General features: G+C 39.8%; 1 long non-coding RNA gene across 1 annotated transcript in view; it reads left to right on the forward strand.

The window, feature by feature from the left end:
• The window catches only part of LOC120248760, a 106,119-nt gene extending 88,914 nt beyond the window's left edge, over nucleotides 1–17,205 (forward strand). Inside the window, exon 3 of the long non-coding RNA XR_005532677.1 lies at nucleotides 16,442–17,205. This is a non-coding gene — a long non-coding RNA (uncharacterized LOC120248760). The remainder of the gene's footprint in view (nucleotides 1–16,441) is intronic.
• The last annotated feature ends 680 nt before the right edge of the window (nucleotides 17,206–17,885 follow it).

Here is a 17,885-nt window from a genome sequence, read left to right on the forward strand (position 1 = left end):
CTGTTGCACCCTGTAAATATCTTACTTCCCTCGGCACCCCGATAAAGACTGTGTTATAAATCTGTCTCCCCAGTGGCTCAAGAGCCCATTAGGATCATGAATTGTATCCATGTATTTTTAACTTCTATCTGCAGTGTCTAATACAATACTTGTCTTGGAGTAGACAAGAATTCAATAAGTATTTGTGGAATTTGTTAAATAACTAAATTAAATTAAAATTGATGAGAGCCTCATTTCTCACCTCTGACAGAGAGAATTGAATGGAATTGATCAGATACTTTCACTCCTGACTACACTGAGTTGTTCCATACTTCTATTTTAGAACTCTCACTAATTTTAAAATATTTCCCTTGCTGTTTCTTTGACCTAGTCATGTATATTTCTCATGAAAGTGTATTCCCTCTTATCTGCGTGAATGAATGGAGTGAAATGAAGAAAAGGGGAAAGTATTATATGGCAAAAAAGAGTCAAACCAAAAGCAGCCCCAAAGCATGGTTCAAACCCTGGCACCCAATGTTCACAAGTGGGTCACCTCAGTTCCATGAACCCTGGTTTTTGATTTGTAAATTGAGGATGAGAATGCCTCCCTCTTGGTGAGGTTGTGGGACTCAGGCTTGTGACACGATAAGCCCCGTTGGAACAGCTGGTACATAGTTGCCCCAGCAGTTATAGTACTGAAATGGATACTAAAGCCCTTTGTAAGCTATGGGCACTAGGCAGATGTAAGTTACAGCAACAGCCTGCATCCTGCTACTTTGCTCTTATCTGGATTCATCAAAACTGTAATATACAAGGGCGCCTGGGTGGCTCAGTCAGTTAAGCATCTGACTTCAGCTCAGGTCGTGATCTCACAATTCATGAGTTCAAGCCTCTGATTCTCTATCCCCCTCTCTCTCTGCCCCTCCCCAACTGGCACTCTCACACACTCTCTGTCTCTCTCTCTGTCTCTCAAAAATAAATAAACATTAAAAAACGTGTAATATGCAGGGGCTCCTGGGTGGCTCAGCTGGTTAAACAGCAGACTTCGGCTCAGATCATGATCTTGGGGTTCATGAGTTCCAGCCCTGCATTGGGCTCTGTGCTGACAGCTCTGAGCCTGGAGCCTGCTTCAGATTCTGTGTCTCCCTCTCTCTCTCTGCCCCTCCCTTGCTTGTGCTCTGTCTCTCTATTTCTCTCAAAAATAAATAAAGCACTTAAAAAAATTAAAAATGTGTAATGTACAGAAAAGTATCCAGGGAGAAGCCACCATAAAGCCTGGTTCCACAGCCTTAGTAGCCAAATGAGGAAAAACAGGAAAGGAAGACAGTGCACAGCTGAGGGTATGCCTCCTGGCTTTCACTGCCTGCATGAGTCTGTGGTGCTTTACCAAGCCTTTATACCCCTAGGGGTCCCAAGTCATTGCCTCATATGACGTATCCAATGGCCATCACTCCAAGGCAGTGACTTCTTTTGTGGCCTCTGCACATCTTTTCCGGGCCTGTAATGGCCATGGCATAGGTGTTTCCACAGGTCAGTCTTCTGACACCAGTCAAAAAAGGCCTCACTTAGGATACTCTGAGATGCAAATAACCAAACTTAACTCCAATTAGTTTGTCAGGAGAGTGGTCAGGCCTCCGCACAGAAATGGAACCGGAAGCTGGAAGTACTTTAGGAACCGAGAAGAAACACTGTTTTGTTTCTGTCTCTGCTTCTCTCTTCTTGCCTGACTGATTCAGTCCTCGTTCTGCCTTCTCTGTTTCTCAGTTCACAGTCACCAACCACTTCCTACTTCTTCCACCTCTCCATCCCCAATCAATGCTCACTTTTCACGCCCCCCCCCCCAATTCTGGCCACACATAGAAATTAACTGACTTCTCCTAATCGGGTCTGCACACTGTTCTCATCAAGCCTGTTGGGAAGGGGATGGGTGAACTTCCCATGCTGTAAACATGGGAGCCAGGCTGGCCCCTGTAGGTGAATGGGCAGCTCTCATGGTTCATCATGATTACAGAAATAACCAGGCATACCTACACAGAAAGTAGTAAATACAGGTCATATATCTGAGGGTCCAGAGTATAAGCAATTAAGTAATATCAGAATCACTCAAGTCAAGTTATGTAGATTTTATTATCTTTCACTATCACCCCATCCCCCTGACCAATGGCAGCGGAGGTTTTAAACCCTCAATAAGTTGTAAGACAGGCACCATTTGTCTTTATTCTTTCTAGAACAACTTATGCTGCTAAGTCACCTTGTGAGGCCTACTCCTCTGGAAGGAAAACCTATGCAGTGGTAAGACCAGGCCTGCACGTGAGTTCTGATTCCGTGACCTTGGGTAAGCCTCACTACCTCTTAAAGCTTCAGGGTACACACCTGTAAGGTGGGGATGAAGTTGTCTGCCCTGCCTACCCTTGGGATTGTTAGGGTAGTGTCTACAAATATATGTCAAAAAATGTTTGAAAACTAGGAAGCATTTTATGAATATCAATAAGCACTGGGCTAAAACTCTGACTCTGGGCTCTCTCTGATTCAAATTTAATTCCCGGCTCTTCCACTTAATAGCGCATCACTTTGGGCAAGTTATCATGCTCTTTGAGCCTCAGTTTCTCTGCAAAACTGGCAAAAAAAAAAAACACTGCCTCCCAGGTTATTATGAGTATTAAATGTGATGATGAGAATGAAGTGTTTTGTATAGTCATGTCTGATGTTCAGAAATTCTTCATTATTATAAAACACTATTAATACTTCCTAATATTAATTTGGCAAAAAATTGAACTTATGTCTTCTATTCAAAGCTAACTTAAGTTTTCAATAACCTCTTGGACTAGAAAATTCCTATGGCTTTTGCTATGACTCTAGAGTAATGCATTTTCCAACCTCCATAGATCGTTGGTTTCTTGAGTAAATTCCTTTTTCTTAATCCAGCAGACACTTGGTCTTTCTGACTTTGTTATCTGTCTTGTCCCCTCTGGGTTATGCAGCTCTGCCTTTGGCTACCAGCTCTGTCTTTCCAAGCTCTTCATTTCAAAATCAGTCATGTGGGCTCTTGCCCATTACTTCATTTACCTCCTTGTTTAATTATTCAGTTGCTCATTCATTTAACAAATAAGTATCAGGTGCCTAATACCATTCAATGCATTAGATACTACTGATGATACAATATTGGGTGAGAACAGGTGTTATCTCAATTTCCACAGTTTGATAGGAAGAGACATCTGATTGGGTAACCATTTTGTATAATAGCCAATGTATTTATTACCTACTCTCTGCTTTTTCTCTATGACCCTTCTTCATTTGGGCAGTTAGACACAAGGCATCTACTACTTCAGGGTAGTATTATCACAGATGAATGGGAGCTTAAAATAGCCCAATTCTTACTTCAGTTTTAAAAGCTAAAATAGGAGGTGCAAGATTTTTTTAATTTTTAATATTTATTTATTTTTTGAGAGAGAGAAACAGAGCGTGAGCAGGGGAGGGACAGAAAGAGAGGATGACACAGAATCCAAAGCAGGCTCCAGGTTCTGAGCTGTCAGTACAGAGCCTGACATGGGGCTTGAACTCACAAACCACGAGATCATGACCTGAGCCGAAGTCAGATGCTTAACCTACTGAGCCACCCAGGAGCCCCTGATTTTTTTTTTTAATTAGCCACTTGATGTGTGGGAGTAAGTACTGTATTCCTACATTCTCTCCCCTACCAATTCCATCAGATGAGAGAAGGTTATAGAACAGGAAGGAGTGTAGAGGAAGGGAATAAAGAGGAGGAAGTATCATGATGAGATAAAGTCAAGGGCATAGGGCCAAGGGGTCAGACCAAGAGGCAGACGGCACCCTCCAAATTCCATTCATCTCCCTTACAAGTGAAGCACCATCTGGTGCCAGCACTAGTGGGCCAAATGAGACAGGAGTCCCCTCATTGCACTGGCAACACAGTACCTGTGATCATCTGAAAACTTTGATCAGTCCCCTTCCAACCACCTTGTGAGGATAACTATGTTCTTGTCCACATACATCAGATACAAGGTGAAATCCTGGAAACAGAGAGAGTAATTAAGGTGCGGAAAGGAAGCAGATTCATGGCCAGTCTTGGTGAGATTTTCCCTCAAGCTGGAACAATGATTAAACACACCTCTGTTACACAGGCATAAACTTAACAATCATGTTAATATACAATTGCAAACTGAGATAGGTACCCTAAAGGAAAGAAACTTTGAAAGCACTTAAGAAACAGATCTGACTTGGGGCGCCTGGGTGGCTTAGTCGGTTAAGCGTCCGACTTTCGCTTAGGTCATGATCTCGCGGTTCGTGGGTTCGAGCACCGCGTCGGGCTCTGTGCTGACTGCCAGCTCAGAGCCTGGAGCCTGTTTCAGTCTGTGACTCCCTCTCTCTCTGACCCTCCCCTGCTCACGCTGTCTCTCTCTCTCTCCTAGAAATAAATAAAAACATTAAAAAAATAAATAAAAAAAAAACTATTCTTTCTAAAAAAAAAAAAAAAAGAAACAGATCTGACCTAAAATGGGGGATCAGGAAAGGTTCCCCTGAGGAAGGGACATCAAAGTTTAATTTTCTATCATAAGTGGTAGTTAATTAGATGGAAAGCGTGGAGGAGAAGGAGCAAGGAGGTCAGGGGTACCTTGGTGTGTTCTAATGACTGAGTGAGGGTCAATGTGGCTGCAGAAGGCACAGGAATGTAATGCAGTGTGAACGGGAAGGATGAGCCAGACCATGTAGGAACTAGTAAGAACATTGGTCATTGGCCCAAGAAAAATGGGAAGATACTGAAGGACTTTAAATGAAGGAATGAAAAGATCACTCTGTTTGGAGTGGGGAAAGTGGACGAGGAGGCCCCAGGATGAAAGCAAGGAGGCGGTTGCAGAGCTCCGCTCAAGAGATAATAGGCACAGATTCATGGGTTCCTTCAGTTCTTCCCAGCTTGCTTCTGGTCTTCCAAATGATGGTAGACTTCAAAAAGTTCTTGACTTTGTGAATGACTGCATTCCTACTTCCTATAGATAGTTTCAATATGCATTGTTTATTAGTTTCTTAGAAGCTGAAGCTTCTAATTCTGCCCTATATTACTTTCCCTTTAACAATAAATCTCAGAAATTCCAGGTTGGTAAACATGTGAAAGTTGTAGGGAGGGTGGTAAGCCCTGCCCCTCCCCTAGACCTTGCTCTATGTGTCTCTTCCATTGGGCTGCTCCTGAATTGTAACGTTTTATAATAAACTGGGAATCAGGCTTCAGAGGGGGGTTTAATGCTATGGGCATGAAAATAGCAAAGCTATTTTCAGCAACATTGTTTTAAGTTGAATCGTGGATTTTGTCCATGTCCATCTTGAGGGCTTCTGTCATTCCAAATGCAGGGGATGCTGAATTGGCAGGAGCTCCCACTAACAACGGGAACCGTGAGGGGCAGTTTAATTAATCATCCTTCTTATATTTGCCATGGATAAGGTAACCAGTCCGGAATCAGCTGCCAGTCAGTGGCCCACATTGCCATGACACCCAGACGATAACTTTTTCCTGTCATCCAACAGGTCAGAAACAGGACTAACAGGAGAATTCCAAATGGGTAGATATCTACTTAAATAGAGCAAAAGTTGAATCTTTCTGTTTACTGCCTACACATAAAATAATGTATCTTGGGATGAATTAAATGTTTAATCCCTGGAAAAATTGAAACAGAACCTGGATGGCCACATCACACAAGGTTGAGGAGAATCAAGCCTCAGGCAGAGGCTGGAAAACAAATGATCTTCAAGGTCCATCCAGAACCTTCTCCCCAGTGTACCTATGGTCCCATCACAACCCCAACACAGGGGAGGGTGGAGTTGGGCCTTATTTTCAGGTCCCAGATGACAAAGAGGAGACCACAATCCTGAAAGAGTCAGGCTGGTGTTTGCAAGGCATGGGTATGTATTTAGGTGCTTTTCACAAATACGACCACTTTTTTTTAACCATTGGTTTCTCAGTTACCTAAAGCTCAGCCCCTACCATTAGCATGGGTTATCATTTAACTATAATGCATACTCCCTGCTACTGAGTCATATCAGTTACACTTAGATCCGTCATCAAATTGGTAAAAGAAATTGCTACTTTTCAATACATTTTTTTTGAAACAAAATGTGTCAGGAAAAACCTATGTAGATCTTGATTTCTTTTAAAAGCCTACATTTTATGCTCTTCAGATATGCAGATTTTGGTGCTATCTATTTCAACCTGGCATGCCTAGCAATTAAAACATAATATTTGGTGATGAGGAGATTCTGGTTTCAAGTTTCTTTTCTAACACCTGGGCAATTTAGCTCTAAAGGAAAAAAGCAAAGAAGAAATTGGTCATGCTGACATGATCTTAGTGCTTAATTCAGTCATTGTATTCTAGCTTTTCCTCATCTCCCCAAACACAAAAAAAACAACAACAGCACTAATTATTGCTCTTTAGATATGTTAAATCTCCAATGCTCAGCTCTACCTGTGGAGATGGCGCAGCCGGATGAAGCAGAAGGCGGTCCATGGTCCTGACGCCTCTTGCTTTACTCCACATGTACACACATGCTCATGTTCATCTTCCGTCATCATCATCTTTCGTCCTTATCACCTTCACTTCAAATCAATGCTTTAAAGAGAAAACATCTTCCTTTCTTGTTCCATCTCACTCGTTTCCCTTTACTTTCATCTCTTAGCCTCTCTTCCTTCCCTTCCCTACCCTGTGTGAGTGTGTGTGTGTGTGTGTGTGAGAGAGAGAGAGAGAGAGCATGCGCCCATTTGGGCGTGCATGCACCTGTTTCCCTGGCACCTCGGTGCAATAGTCCATACTTCTCTCTTCTCACACCTGTATTTTTTCTCTCATCATCAAAATAAAAGAGCAAGCCAGTGGAGAACAACAAACACTAAGGGACCAAAACGTGTTCAGATAATGACTTGTCTTTTAACTTAGGATACAATGATGTCTGGAACTTTTGAGTATTTTTCATTTTTGAAAGCCTGTCTTGGAATGCTTTCAAAACTTGGATGACTAGGCTATCACTTAAGTATAATAAGAACATGGACTTTGGAGATAAAGTTGAAGAAGATATGAGAAAACAAGAAACATCCTGCACCACCATGGGCATGCTCTGTGCTACAGCCATTCCAGAAACAAGCTGGCAGTACCAGGTGAAATTAAGGCCCTATCAGACATGGTCCAGCAGTGCCACTCCCCATATTTGGGATCAATGCTTAGATTCATAGTGTGATGGTTGCAAAGATACTCACCAAGACACTGTGATAGCAGAGCAACAGAGGCACTGTGGGTGTTTGTTCATCGCTGGTGAAAGGTTGTGTAAAGTAGAGCGATTTCATGTCATAGAATACTAATCAGCAGAAAGGACCTGAACTCATACACAGCAACATGAATATCTATGATTAGCCTCACCATGTTGGCCTCCCTAACATAACCATCGACTTCATCAAGACTCCACAAAGAATCTCCAGCTCTGCTAGTGGAGCCTTGTATAATGTAACCTAACCAAATCTAAGCACGTGGATGACATCCCATCACTTTTGCCATATTCTATTGATTAGGAGCAAGTCACAGGTCCCATCCACACTCAAGGGGAAGAGATTACACAAAGGTGTGAATGCCAGAAGCTGTAAATAACTAGGGGGTCACCTCAGGGTCTGTCACCTGAACCAGGAAATGTTCTAGACATTGAGAATACATCATTGAGCAAAAGAGAAAAAAGTCTGCCTCCACAGGAAGTACAATCTGGTGTTTTATATATATGTAAGTTAATGATTAATTGTATATAGATTATTGATATAAATTACATATTGTTAAATTATACATAAATACATTTCCTCTTTTTAAAATCAATAGGCTGATATAAATCGATTGCATCTTGCCATTTCATCTTATAACCTAGCTTGGACATTTTTCCTTTCAAGTCCTTAAAGAATTTGGTGCTTTATAACAAGTACATAATGTATTCAACCATTATCCTATTCATGGACACGGAAGTTGTTTCTAGTTTTCCATTTAGTGGTGCTGCAATAAATGCTTTCATACATGTATCACTGAGTTCATGTGCAGGCTTGTTCAAACCGTTTATCTTCTTAAGGTCAAATAAAGTTTCTAATCTGTTCTAGCATCAGCTCTCTTCTTTCTAACTGTGAGAACATGGGAAATTTAGTCAAGGCTGTGTGCATTTCGTTTTCCTACTTTATTATAGAAGGATAATTTAAGTGAATTCTCATTCACACTGCACAGAATATACTGCCTACAGCATGAGAGACACTTCACATATTACTCTTCCTTTCTTGTGTACTCCATCAACTGTTCCATTAGATACCTCCCTACAGAACTTTCTGTATCTTCCAAATTAGATGAGGGAAAACAGGTGTTTACAGGAAGGTGACAGAGAGATACGGAGCTTTGAAAGAAAGATTAGGAATGTCTTCTTCGCTCCCTGTCCTCTCTACATTTCCTAGGCCCTAATTCTGCTCAATTTAATTATCTTGATCAAGCAAGACATGTCCCTCTTTCCTTTTTTTTATTGTTTGAAACATACACCCCTCAAATTTATATTCTGTGCCTTTCAAAAGGACATATAACTAAAATAACTCTAATTTAATATACTTACATAATTTAATGTTAGTGTGCTCATGAGGGGCACTATATAACATATACATCTAAAAAAAAATACTGTGTTTTTGCTTACACAGTATACCACACCCAGTATACCACACCACAAATCCTACCAGGGGTAGGATTTCACTGGTGCGACCTTCGCTCCAGGTCCCACTAGAGGAGTGAAGACCCACTAACAAAGTGAAGTGGACATCTGAGGCAGGGGAAATGCTTGTAGTCATAGCTCCAAGTCATACCATGAAGGTAGCCCACTCTCTTAAAGCTCGCTTTCCTCAAAAGGGTTCAAGAATCTGAGGAGATGCTTGATTTGACTCTGTGACCCCCGAAGGAAGACCTCACAATGCTCATAAAATGTGATTCTTTAGCCTTCAGCATGTGTTTCTTCATCCAAAAAACAGCTTTTCTTTCCCTTTAAACTCCAGAGAAAGGAAGATTAACATGAAAGGAGAAACTCAAGAAAGTTTCTGTTGAGATCTAAGTAGAAGATAAGTTAAAGACAGTTCCTGATGAGAAAGGGGGAATTAAACTCATTGTGTTTTGAATCTTGTGTCTACCTCCTAAAGGAAAGGAGAACAGCTTTACCAGGGAATCAAGTTTTCTTGCCTTTGCATCTACACGTGTAGGTATCTGTGCAGAGTGACACCTAGTGGTCTCCAAAATGTCCGTAGTAGCAAGCGTAATGAAGAATATGTGCGTGTGTATGTGTGTGTGTGTGTGTTAGCATTTGTAAAGGTGTGTGTTTGAGCATTTGTAAAGGAGCCTCTTTTTTTCCTACATATTCATAAGCTAGTAATAAACTGAGTTGGTAATTTTTAGTCCAATACTACAAATTTCTGGCCATGTATCCACTTCTTGTTAAATCATCGAGAAAATTAATAGTTAATATTCCAGCAGTGGATAGAAGTCACCTAGTGATTCTAATGTGGGAGAAAAATGATTTGTCCAAATCTGGAATCTGGAAGGCAGCAGAGAAGCACGGTATCCAACCCAATAGATCTCAAAAGACCGAAGTCTTTTGTCATTGGGTTCTTCTGGGTTCATGCTTCCCACTCTGCCTTTAAAACCTCACCTGAGTTGACCTGTCCAGTTGACCATGTATATTCCTGATTACACTGGAGAAACTGGGGGGCCGAGAAGTTCATAACAGAATAAGTAAATTTCACATTATCCTTGTGATGTGTTGCAATCCAAGAACCATTTACAATTCCTCCACTGTGCCAGGAAAAGGGTTTCTACTTCTCCTTCTTATCAACAGATTATTGCTGAAGTGGGCTCCAGAAAATTTTGGATTTGGCCTCCTATGGCTTACAAGGACTCTTTTCAGTTAACTTGCAAAATAAAATTGGAGGAAGCCATTTAGAATTTGTCAAATTTAAATTTATCAATTTGATGTTGAGGATTAAAAAACTGTCAGATATAACAAATAGGACTGAATTTGGCCACCAAACAGACAATGAAAGAAGGTCCTGGAAAATAGTAACTGAAGGAAAGAATTTGGTGGGAGAATTTTAAGTAGTTCAGATGTTAGTAAAACCAGAGATCATTGGTTTTCCCAACTTTATCAGCTAAAGGTTAATTGGCCCTAGATTTTGAACATGCCAAGTCATTTTTACTTAGAACCTAGTAATATTTCATTATATTTTAGAGTTGATTCTTAAAAGCTCATACCAAAGTGGATGCAGAAAATACTTCCTGTCACAGAATTGAATGGTAGATCCTGGTGATTTGCAAATGTCTTTCTCTTTGTCACGTCTAGAGGCATGACTCCACGTAACTGGACTTAACATATCATCTCTCCCAACCTACTTATAATTTATTCAACCCAAGATACATTAATTTCCTACTTGATGAACTTCAGAATTGTCCATCCAAAAGATCAAGCAAGCTTTAGGCACATTTCTTTCTCTATCTACAGTCTTATATTCTTTGTCATAAAAACAACAGAGAATACTTTTGACTGTAAGACCAGTTGTAGGCTATATTGCATGAGCTCAATAAAGATTTCTTATTTTTAAAATGAATACAGAACCTAAATCTTACCATACGGTTAGGGATATGGCTGTTAGCAAAATCTTTTTGAAGAAATAACCGTCACATGTGATAAAATAAGGATATACCTAAAATTCTTTACTTTTAATCACTATTTTAATAAGGTACTTGCATTCCTTCACTCTGATTCTCAAAACAATATGTGTAAATAAAATAAAATAATAAAGATAAGCATTTTCATATATATAGATGGCTTCATTTTACGGCCATGAATTCAGTAGTCTCAGTAGACAGTTGGCCCTACTTTCTACATCAAACATCTATAGTCAAACAGAAGCCCTAGCAATCATGTTTTGAGAGAAGTACATAGCACCAACACTCATTGACTTAGAGGTTAAAAATCTGTAGAACAATATAACTCATTCAATATCTTAGGTGTATATTTTGTAGATAATTCTTAGATTGGCTGAGGTAATGCAAACTATTGGTGTTCTACTGAATTACTTTATGTCCCATGTGGGCATTTGGTTATACCTCTTATAAAATATTTCTAGACTGATAGTACTGGGGCCATGATTAGGGACTGAAGCATTAGGATCTTCAATACCCTTCTTCAGTGCAATGGAGTAAACCCAAACCTACTTTTTAAAAAAAATTGTTTTTAATGTTTATTTTTGAGAGACAAGCATGAGTGGGGGAGGGGTAGAGAGAGAGGGAGACACAGAATCTGAAGCAGACTCCAGGCTCTGTCTGACTTGTCTGCACAGAGTCTAATGTGGGGCTCAAACCCGCAGACTATGAGATCATAACCTGAGCTGAAGTCAGACACTCAGCTGACTGAGACACCCAGATACCCCAACCCAAACCTACTTCTTGAGGAGAGTTACCAGCCCAGGGGTTTTGCCTCTCCTTTTATGTGTAGGGTTCCAGGGATGGTGCCAGGGGAGCAATGGTCTTTTATTCTGGGTATGTATCTCATTTTCAGATTCTCCAGATTTTCTCAAAGGGTGGAAAGCTATGCCCAGCTCTGCTGAGTGGAAAAATACCCAACTTCCCATTTTTATGTACAAAAACTCCTTCATGGTGCTTTTCAGACTAAAGATGAGTAATTTGAACTCAAAGTCACTTAATACTTACCAATAGTTGAGTTGAAGGTAACAGTATAACCAGAAAATCTCCAGTAAACTTATGGGCCACTTCTTAAATAAAGAAGGTAAGTTAGGAAAAATGAAACTGAATACATTTAGAAAATACAACTTTCCAAGAAGCATTAATTAAAAATATAAATCAATACAAGAAAAGTGTAGACATATTCCTAGCATTTTTACCAGAAAATTCTGAAATACATATCTAATATTTTGCAGTAAAATAATGGAAGATAAATATACATGTGAGCAGATAGCCATGAAAAAAATATGTAATCATCTGCCATTGACAATAGAATCCTTGCTTGTGTGCCTGGAGGATATCAGAGCCTGGAGGACACGTGTTCTTACTTCCTCTAGTGACATGCACTAGACTTTTTAGGAGTATCATACTCAAAGTTCTAAGATGACTTTGAAAACACACAAGTTCAAACAGTATCATAGCTTTTTGGACCATTGAGGTAATACATTCCTCTTATCCACAGATGCTACAGTACAGTTTTCCATGTACCAGAGAGTATAACTCTGTCTTCCGCTCCACCTACCACCCTAATTCTTGGCTCCAACCTGTTTAATTCAAACAGAGAATTGCTTGGTGCTTATCTGGCAACTTGTTTAACTGTTGCCTAAGTTTCTTGAGGAAACACAGAAAGCAGGAAAACAGGCTGTCTAAAGGAACAAGTCGGGGGTGGCGGGTTCGAGTGCACATACTCATGATCTGTGTATGCTGGCGAGCACACATTCTCTGATGTTCTCTGTGTCTTAAAAATTCCCAAATCACAAGACCCCAAAATAGATGAACAAAACCTGGCAGAATTGAACAAAAAATAGACAATTTAGTAAGAATAGTTGGGATACTTCAATACCTTATATCCAATAATGGAAATAAAAACAAGAGAAAAGATCAACAAGGAAATAGAGCACTTTATAATATTATAAACAACTAGACCCAGTAGACATCTTTAGAACACTCCACCCAACAACAGCAGAATACTTTTTTCTTAAGTTCACATGGAACATTCTCCAGGATAGACCACAAGTTGGGCTATAATATAAACCTCAATAAATTCAAAAGGAGAGAAATGCTACAAAATACAGTCTTCAACCACAATGGAATGACATTAGAAATCCATAATAGAAGGAAATTTAGGAAATTAACAAGTATGTGGAAGTGAAACAGCACACTACTAAATAACCAATGGGCCAAAGAGGAAACCACAAGAAAAATTAGAAAATATACTGAGATGAATGAAAATGAAAATACAACACACTAAAATTATGAGAAGCTGTGGTAGTAGAGCTGAGAGGGATATTTCTATCTGTAAATGTCTATATTTAAAGAGAAGAAAGATCTCAAACAGTAACTCAAACTTCCACCTTAAGAAATTAGGGAAAGAGCAAACTAAAGCAAGCAGAAGGAAGGAAATAATAAAGACTGAAGTGGAAATAAAATAAATAACAAGAAAAAAAAAACAAAGAAAAAATCAATAAAATTCAAATTTGCTTCCTTGAAAAGATCAACACAGTTGACAAATGTTTAGCTAGCCTGGGCAAAGAAAAGAGAAAGGTTCATATTACTAAAATAAAAAATAAAAAAGGAAACATTACTATCAATCTTACAGAAATAAAAAAGATTATAAGGTAATACAGGAAACTGTTATATGCCAATAAATTTGGTAACCACAATGAAACAGATAAATTCCTAGAAAGACACAAATTACCAAAACTGATTCAAGAACTAGAATATCTGAAAAGTCCTATAAGTAATGAAATTGAAGAAGTAATAAAGTTTTCAAAGAAATTATTAAAAAGACCATCCCAGAAAGAAATCTCAGGATGAGATGGCTTCACTGGTGAACTCTACCAAATGTTTAAAGGATGAACACTGATCCTTTACAAATTCTTCTGTAAAGTGGAAGAGGAGGGATTATTTCCTAACTTATTCTATGTAGCCAATTATTACTGACTCCAAAACAGGTAGACATCAAAAAAAGGAAAGCTACAGACCAATATCTCTTATAAATATAATAAACCCTCAACAAAATATGCTAAACTCCTCAACAAAATACTAGCAAATTGAGTCTAGCAACATATAAAAAGTATACCATGACAAATGAGATTTATCCCTGAAAAGTGAGGTTGGTTCAATCATATGTTGATTACATAATAATGTTGACTACATAATAATGTTGATTACATAATAATGTTGATTACATAATAATCAACCATGTAATCTACCATATCGATAGAATAAAACCACATGATCATCCCAACAGACATAGAAAAAGTGTTTGAACAAAATTACTCAACAAGTTAGGAATAGAAGGGATCTTCCTTAGCCTGATAAAGAGCATCTATGAAAAACCCACAGTTAATATTATGCTTAATTTTAAAAAAATGGGGGGGGTATCTGGGTGGCTCAGTCAGTTAAGCATCCGATTTCAGCTCAGGTCATGATCTCACGGTTCATGGGTTCCAGCCCCACATCAGGCTCTGTGCTGACAGCTAGCTCAGAGCCTGGAGCCTGTTTCGGATTCTGTATCTCCCTCTCTCTCTGACCCTCCCCTACTCATCCTGTATCTCTCTCTCTCTCAGAAATAAAAAAAAATTTAAAAAAAAGACTAAAAGTTTTCCCCCTCCTGTCAAGACTAAGACAAAGATATCTGTTTTCTACGCTTCTATTCAACATTCTACTGGAGGTTCTAGCCTACTACACTGGAATTAGAATTAAAAATAAATTAAATGAAAACAATTCCGTTTATGATAGTATCAAAACAAATAAAATTCCTAGGAATGAATTTAGTAAAGTAAGTGCAAAATGTATACTCTAAAAACTACAAATACTATTGAAAGAAATTAAAGAATATCTGAATAATGGAAAGAATCCCCATGATCATGATTGGAAAGCTTAATATTGTTGAGACGCCAATACTGTCCTAATTGATCTACAGCTTAAATGAAATCCCTACCAAAATCCCGGCAGACCGTTTTTGCAAAAATTGATAAGCTGCTTTCAAAATTTATATGGAAATGCAAGAGATCCAAAACAGCCAGAACGATTTGAAAAGTAGAATATAATTAAAGAATTTGAATCAAATTTCCCAATTTCAAAACTGTAGCTTTGTAGCTACAGTAAGCAAGACAGTGTAGTCATAAACATCATTGGAATAGACTTCAGGTTCCAGAAAAACTCCTTGTGCGTAACTTAAGTTAATTTGGGGGAATCAGATGAGAATAGGGAAAATCATGGACAGAAACTAGATTAGCAGTTGTCAAAGGCTAGAGAGAGCTGGAAATGAAGAGTTGCTGTTAATGATTACTGGGTTTCGTTTTAGGTAATGAAAGTACTCTGGAATTATATAGCAGTGATAGTTACGCAATTTTACAAATATCTTAAAATCCACTGGATCACACACATCCTAAGCAATAAATGAGTGAATAAATAAATTAATATTCTAAGTTATTCTCCTACTTCTGGGCAATTGTTGAAGTTTATCCTATTAGATAATTATGTCTAAATGTGTATATTCACCCCATATAGACTGTAAGATGCTTGAGGACAGGAATTCCATATTATTCACTTTTGCACCAAGCAAAATATTTGTACGTAGTAGGAGATCGATAAACACTTGTTAAAAAGTTGGTATCCCCAACACTTCAAGTGGCCTGACACTTTTATTTCCCAAAGAGCCTTCAAGATAGCTGAGATAGACTCCAAAACTGCTGAGCCAGCCTCTCCCTCTCCCCTTCGAGATTTGCAGCAGTTGCTTGGCAAGTAATTAGGACCAAGAGCTTGTTTGTGTCAATGTTGATTTTATTCCATTCTTTGAAGAGCTGCTTTGCTAGAACGTTCTTCGTCAGGAGTTCAGTCATTGACATCTCTGTTGTGCTCATCTTCCAGGCCTCCCAGGACGCTACTACCAATAATCCAGGCTTTCTTGTCCCCTTTCCCTCTCTCACCTGTCCATCTGCATCTCCTGTCTTCTGCATGTGGAGCTCTGTAGCTGAACAATGAACACTTTCTCCATCTTCGTAGTCTCAGGCTGGTGGTGCCAGGCTGCCGGTCACCTCCATGATCTGCTTTGACATGCATTCATTTATTCGCTCACGTGTTCAATAAACACATACCCTCCATTGTTCTAGTTACTGTTGCTCTGATTACATTGTATGTTTATTCAATGACGTGGGAATGGAGTGTTTGTTTGCTCATGCGGCTGAAAGAATTTATGTCGCATAGATAAGAATGTTAGAATTTGTGTTTATATGTGCTGATACCTAGTGATAAACTAGCCGACTCCCTGATTAATAATTTCCATATGTGAAGGATTTTGCAAACCGAATCAACTCCTTTTCATCTACTAGAGGCACTAGTATTTTAATCAATCCCAATTTCAGATCCATCTTTCAATTGAAGCAAATTGCTATCTGTCGCTTGGGTTGCACCGGCTTGGGTTTCTGTCGCTTGGTTTCAGGGTTACCGTTACCTTCACAGCTTAAGTCAGAAAAGAAAAAAAAAGTGTTGAGCATTAGCATCTTGCTTATAACCGTATTCATGCCGTATGATTGCTGGCAGCTCTCCAGAAAATTTGGCCTGGTTTCTAGAAGCCTCTTCAGTCTGTCCTATTAAAAGATGCACCATAATTTAATCAATTCAAGGGTTTGATGATCTTCGCCTATTTTTTTTTTTCTTTTTAATAGTGCAACAAAATCCTGCATTCCCACTTGACGAGGGCCCCTGAAAAACTGCAAGGTGTCTGATGGGGTTCTCTTCAATCAGCCTGGAGCTGCCCAGAAGCTCCCAGTGTGGGGCTGTTGGAGCAGAGAAGGCTTGGACTAGCAGACCCCAGCTCCCAGCTGACAGATCCAGCTTCTAAAGAGACTGCGTAGAGCTTGCTCAGACCTGCCTCTTTCTCTCACTTTTCCTTAAACAACCATTAGTCCCATTTTGTAACAGCTGCCTGCAGAGAAGAGACACCAACTTTTTTTTTTTAAATCAAGTCTTATTTGGTGTTCATGTACAGCTGCCTAGTGGGCTCTGGTGCCTCTCAGATTCTATGTTTGGTATCAGAACAAGCCTTCTTCTGTCCACTCAGACCCCTCTCCATTCTGGTAAGGAAATGTCTACACCTGAAGGCCCAAGTGGTTTCAAATCCTGAAATCACTTCGGGTCATTTTACAGCTGGAAGTTGTACGGCTTGGAGCCTTGTTACTCAAAATTTCATCTGTGAATCAGTAGTGTCGGCAGCATGTGAGTCTTTGCGGATTATCTGCCCCTGCTCCAGACCTATACAGAGTCGGCATCTCTGGGGGAGGGGCCCAGAAGTCAGCCTTGTAACAAGCCCTGATTCTGACGCACACTGAATATTCAGAAGCTCTGGCACGTTATCCCGTGCCATTATTTTTTTTAAGTTTATTTATTTATTTTGAGGAAAGATAGAGAGAGTGAGCAGGAGTGGGGCAGAGAGAGGGGGAGAGGAAAGAATCCCAAGCAGGTTCCTCCCTCTCAATGCAGAGCCCAACATGGGACTCGATCTCACCAACCTCTAGATCATGACCTGAGCTGAAATCAAGAGTGGGAAGCTTAACCCACAGAGCCACCCAGGCGCCCTTACCCTGTGCCATTCTTAATACTCTTGCCTAAAACCTGGTCACCTCTTTCATAGACCCTCGGGGCTGGATTCCTGCTGAGTTGTTTCTGGTCTCTGACACCTGTTTCCCTGAGGTTAGGTTCCTGATTCCAGCCTCCATTGCCCTCTCTGGACTGGACTCCGTACCTGATACTGCTTCCCTGTGTTCATTCACTTGTTTCTCTCGAGGAAAGATTGGTTGGCTGGATCTCTAACCTGTTTACTTAAGATAGCCTCTGTTATGCTTCCTTTCCAACCTACCTTCATGCCTACAGCCACTCCTGACCTGACCGTAGAGGACAGAATCCATACAAGAAAGCCTGCAGGCATGGTGCCCATTAGCACAGGTCTCCACACTGTTCCCTGTGCTGTGTGTCTTTCCCTGTCATTGTCTTTCTTTCACGAAGCTGCAGCTGTTCTCCTAAAGAACACGGATAGTATTTTCTGCTTTAAAACTCCTGCAGACCCAGTTTTTGGCAGCATGGAATCCAAACTCCTTAGCATGACATCCAAAG

The sequence above is a fragment of the Hyaena hyaena genome, unplaced genomic scaffold (assembly GCF_003009895.1).
Source record: "Hyaena hyaena isolate Hyena2069 unplaced genomic scaffold, ASM300989v1 scaffold_607, whole genome shotgun sequence".
Taxonomy (NCBI): domain Eukaryota; kingdom Metazoa; phylum Chordata; class Mammalia; order Carnivora; family Hyaenidae; genus Hyaena; species Hyaena hyaena.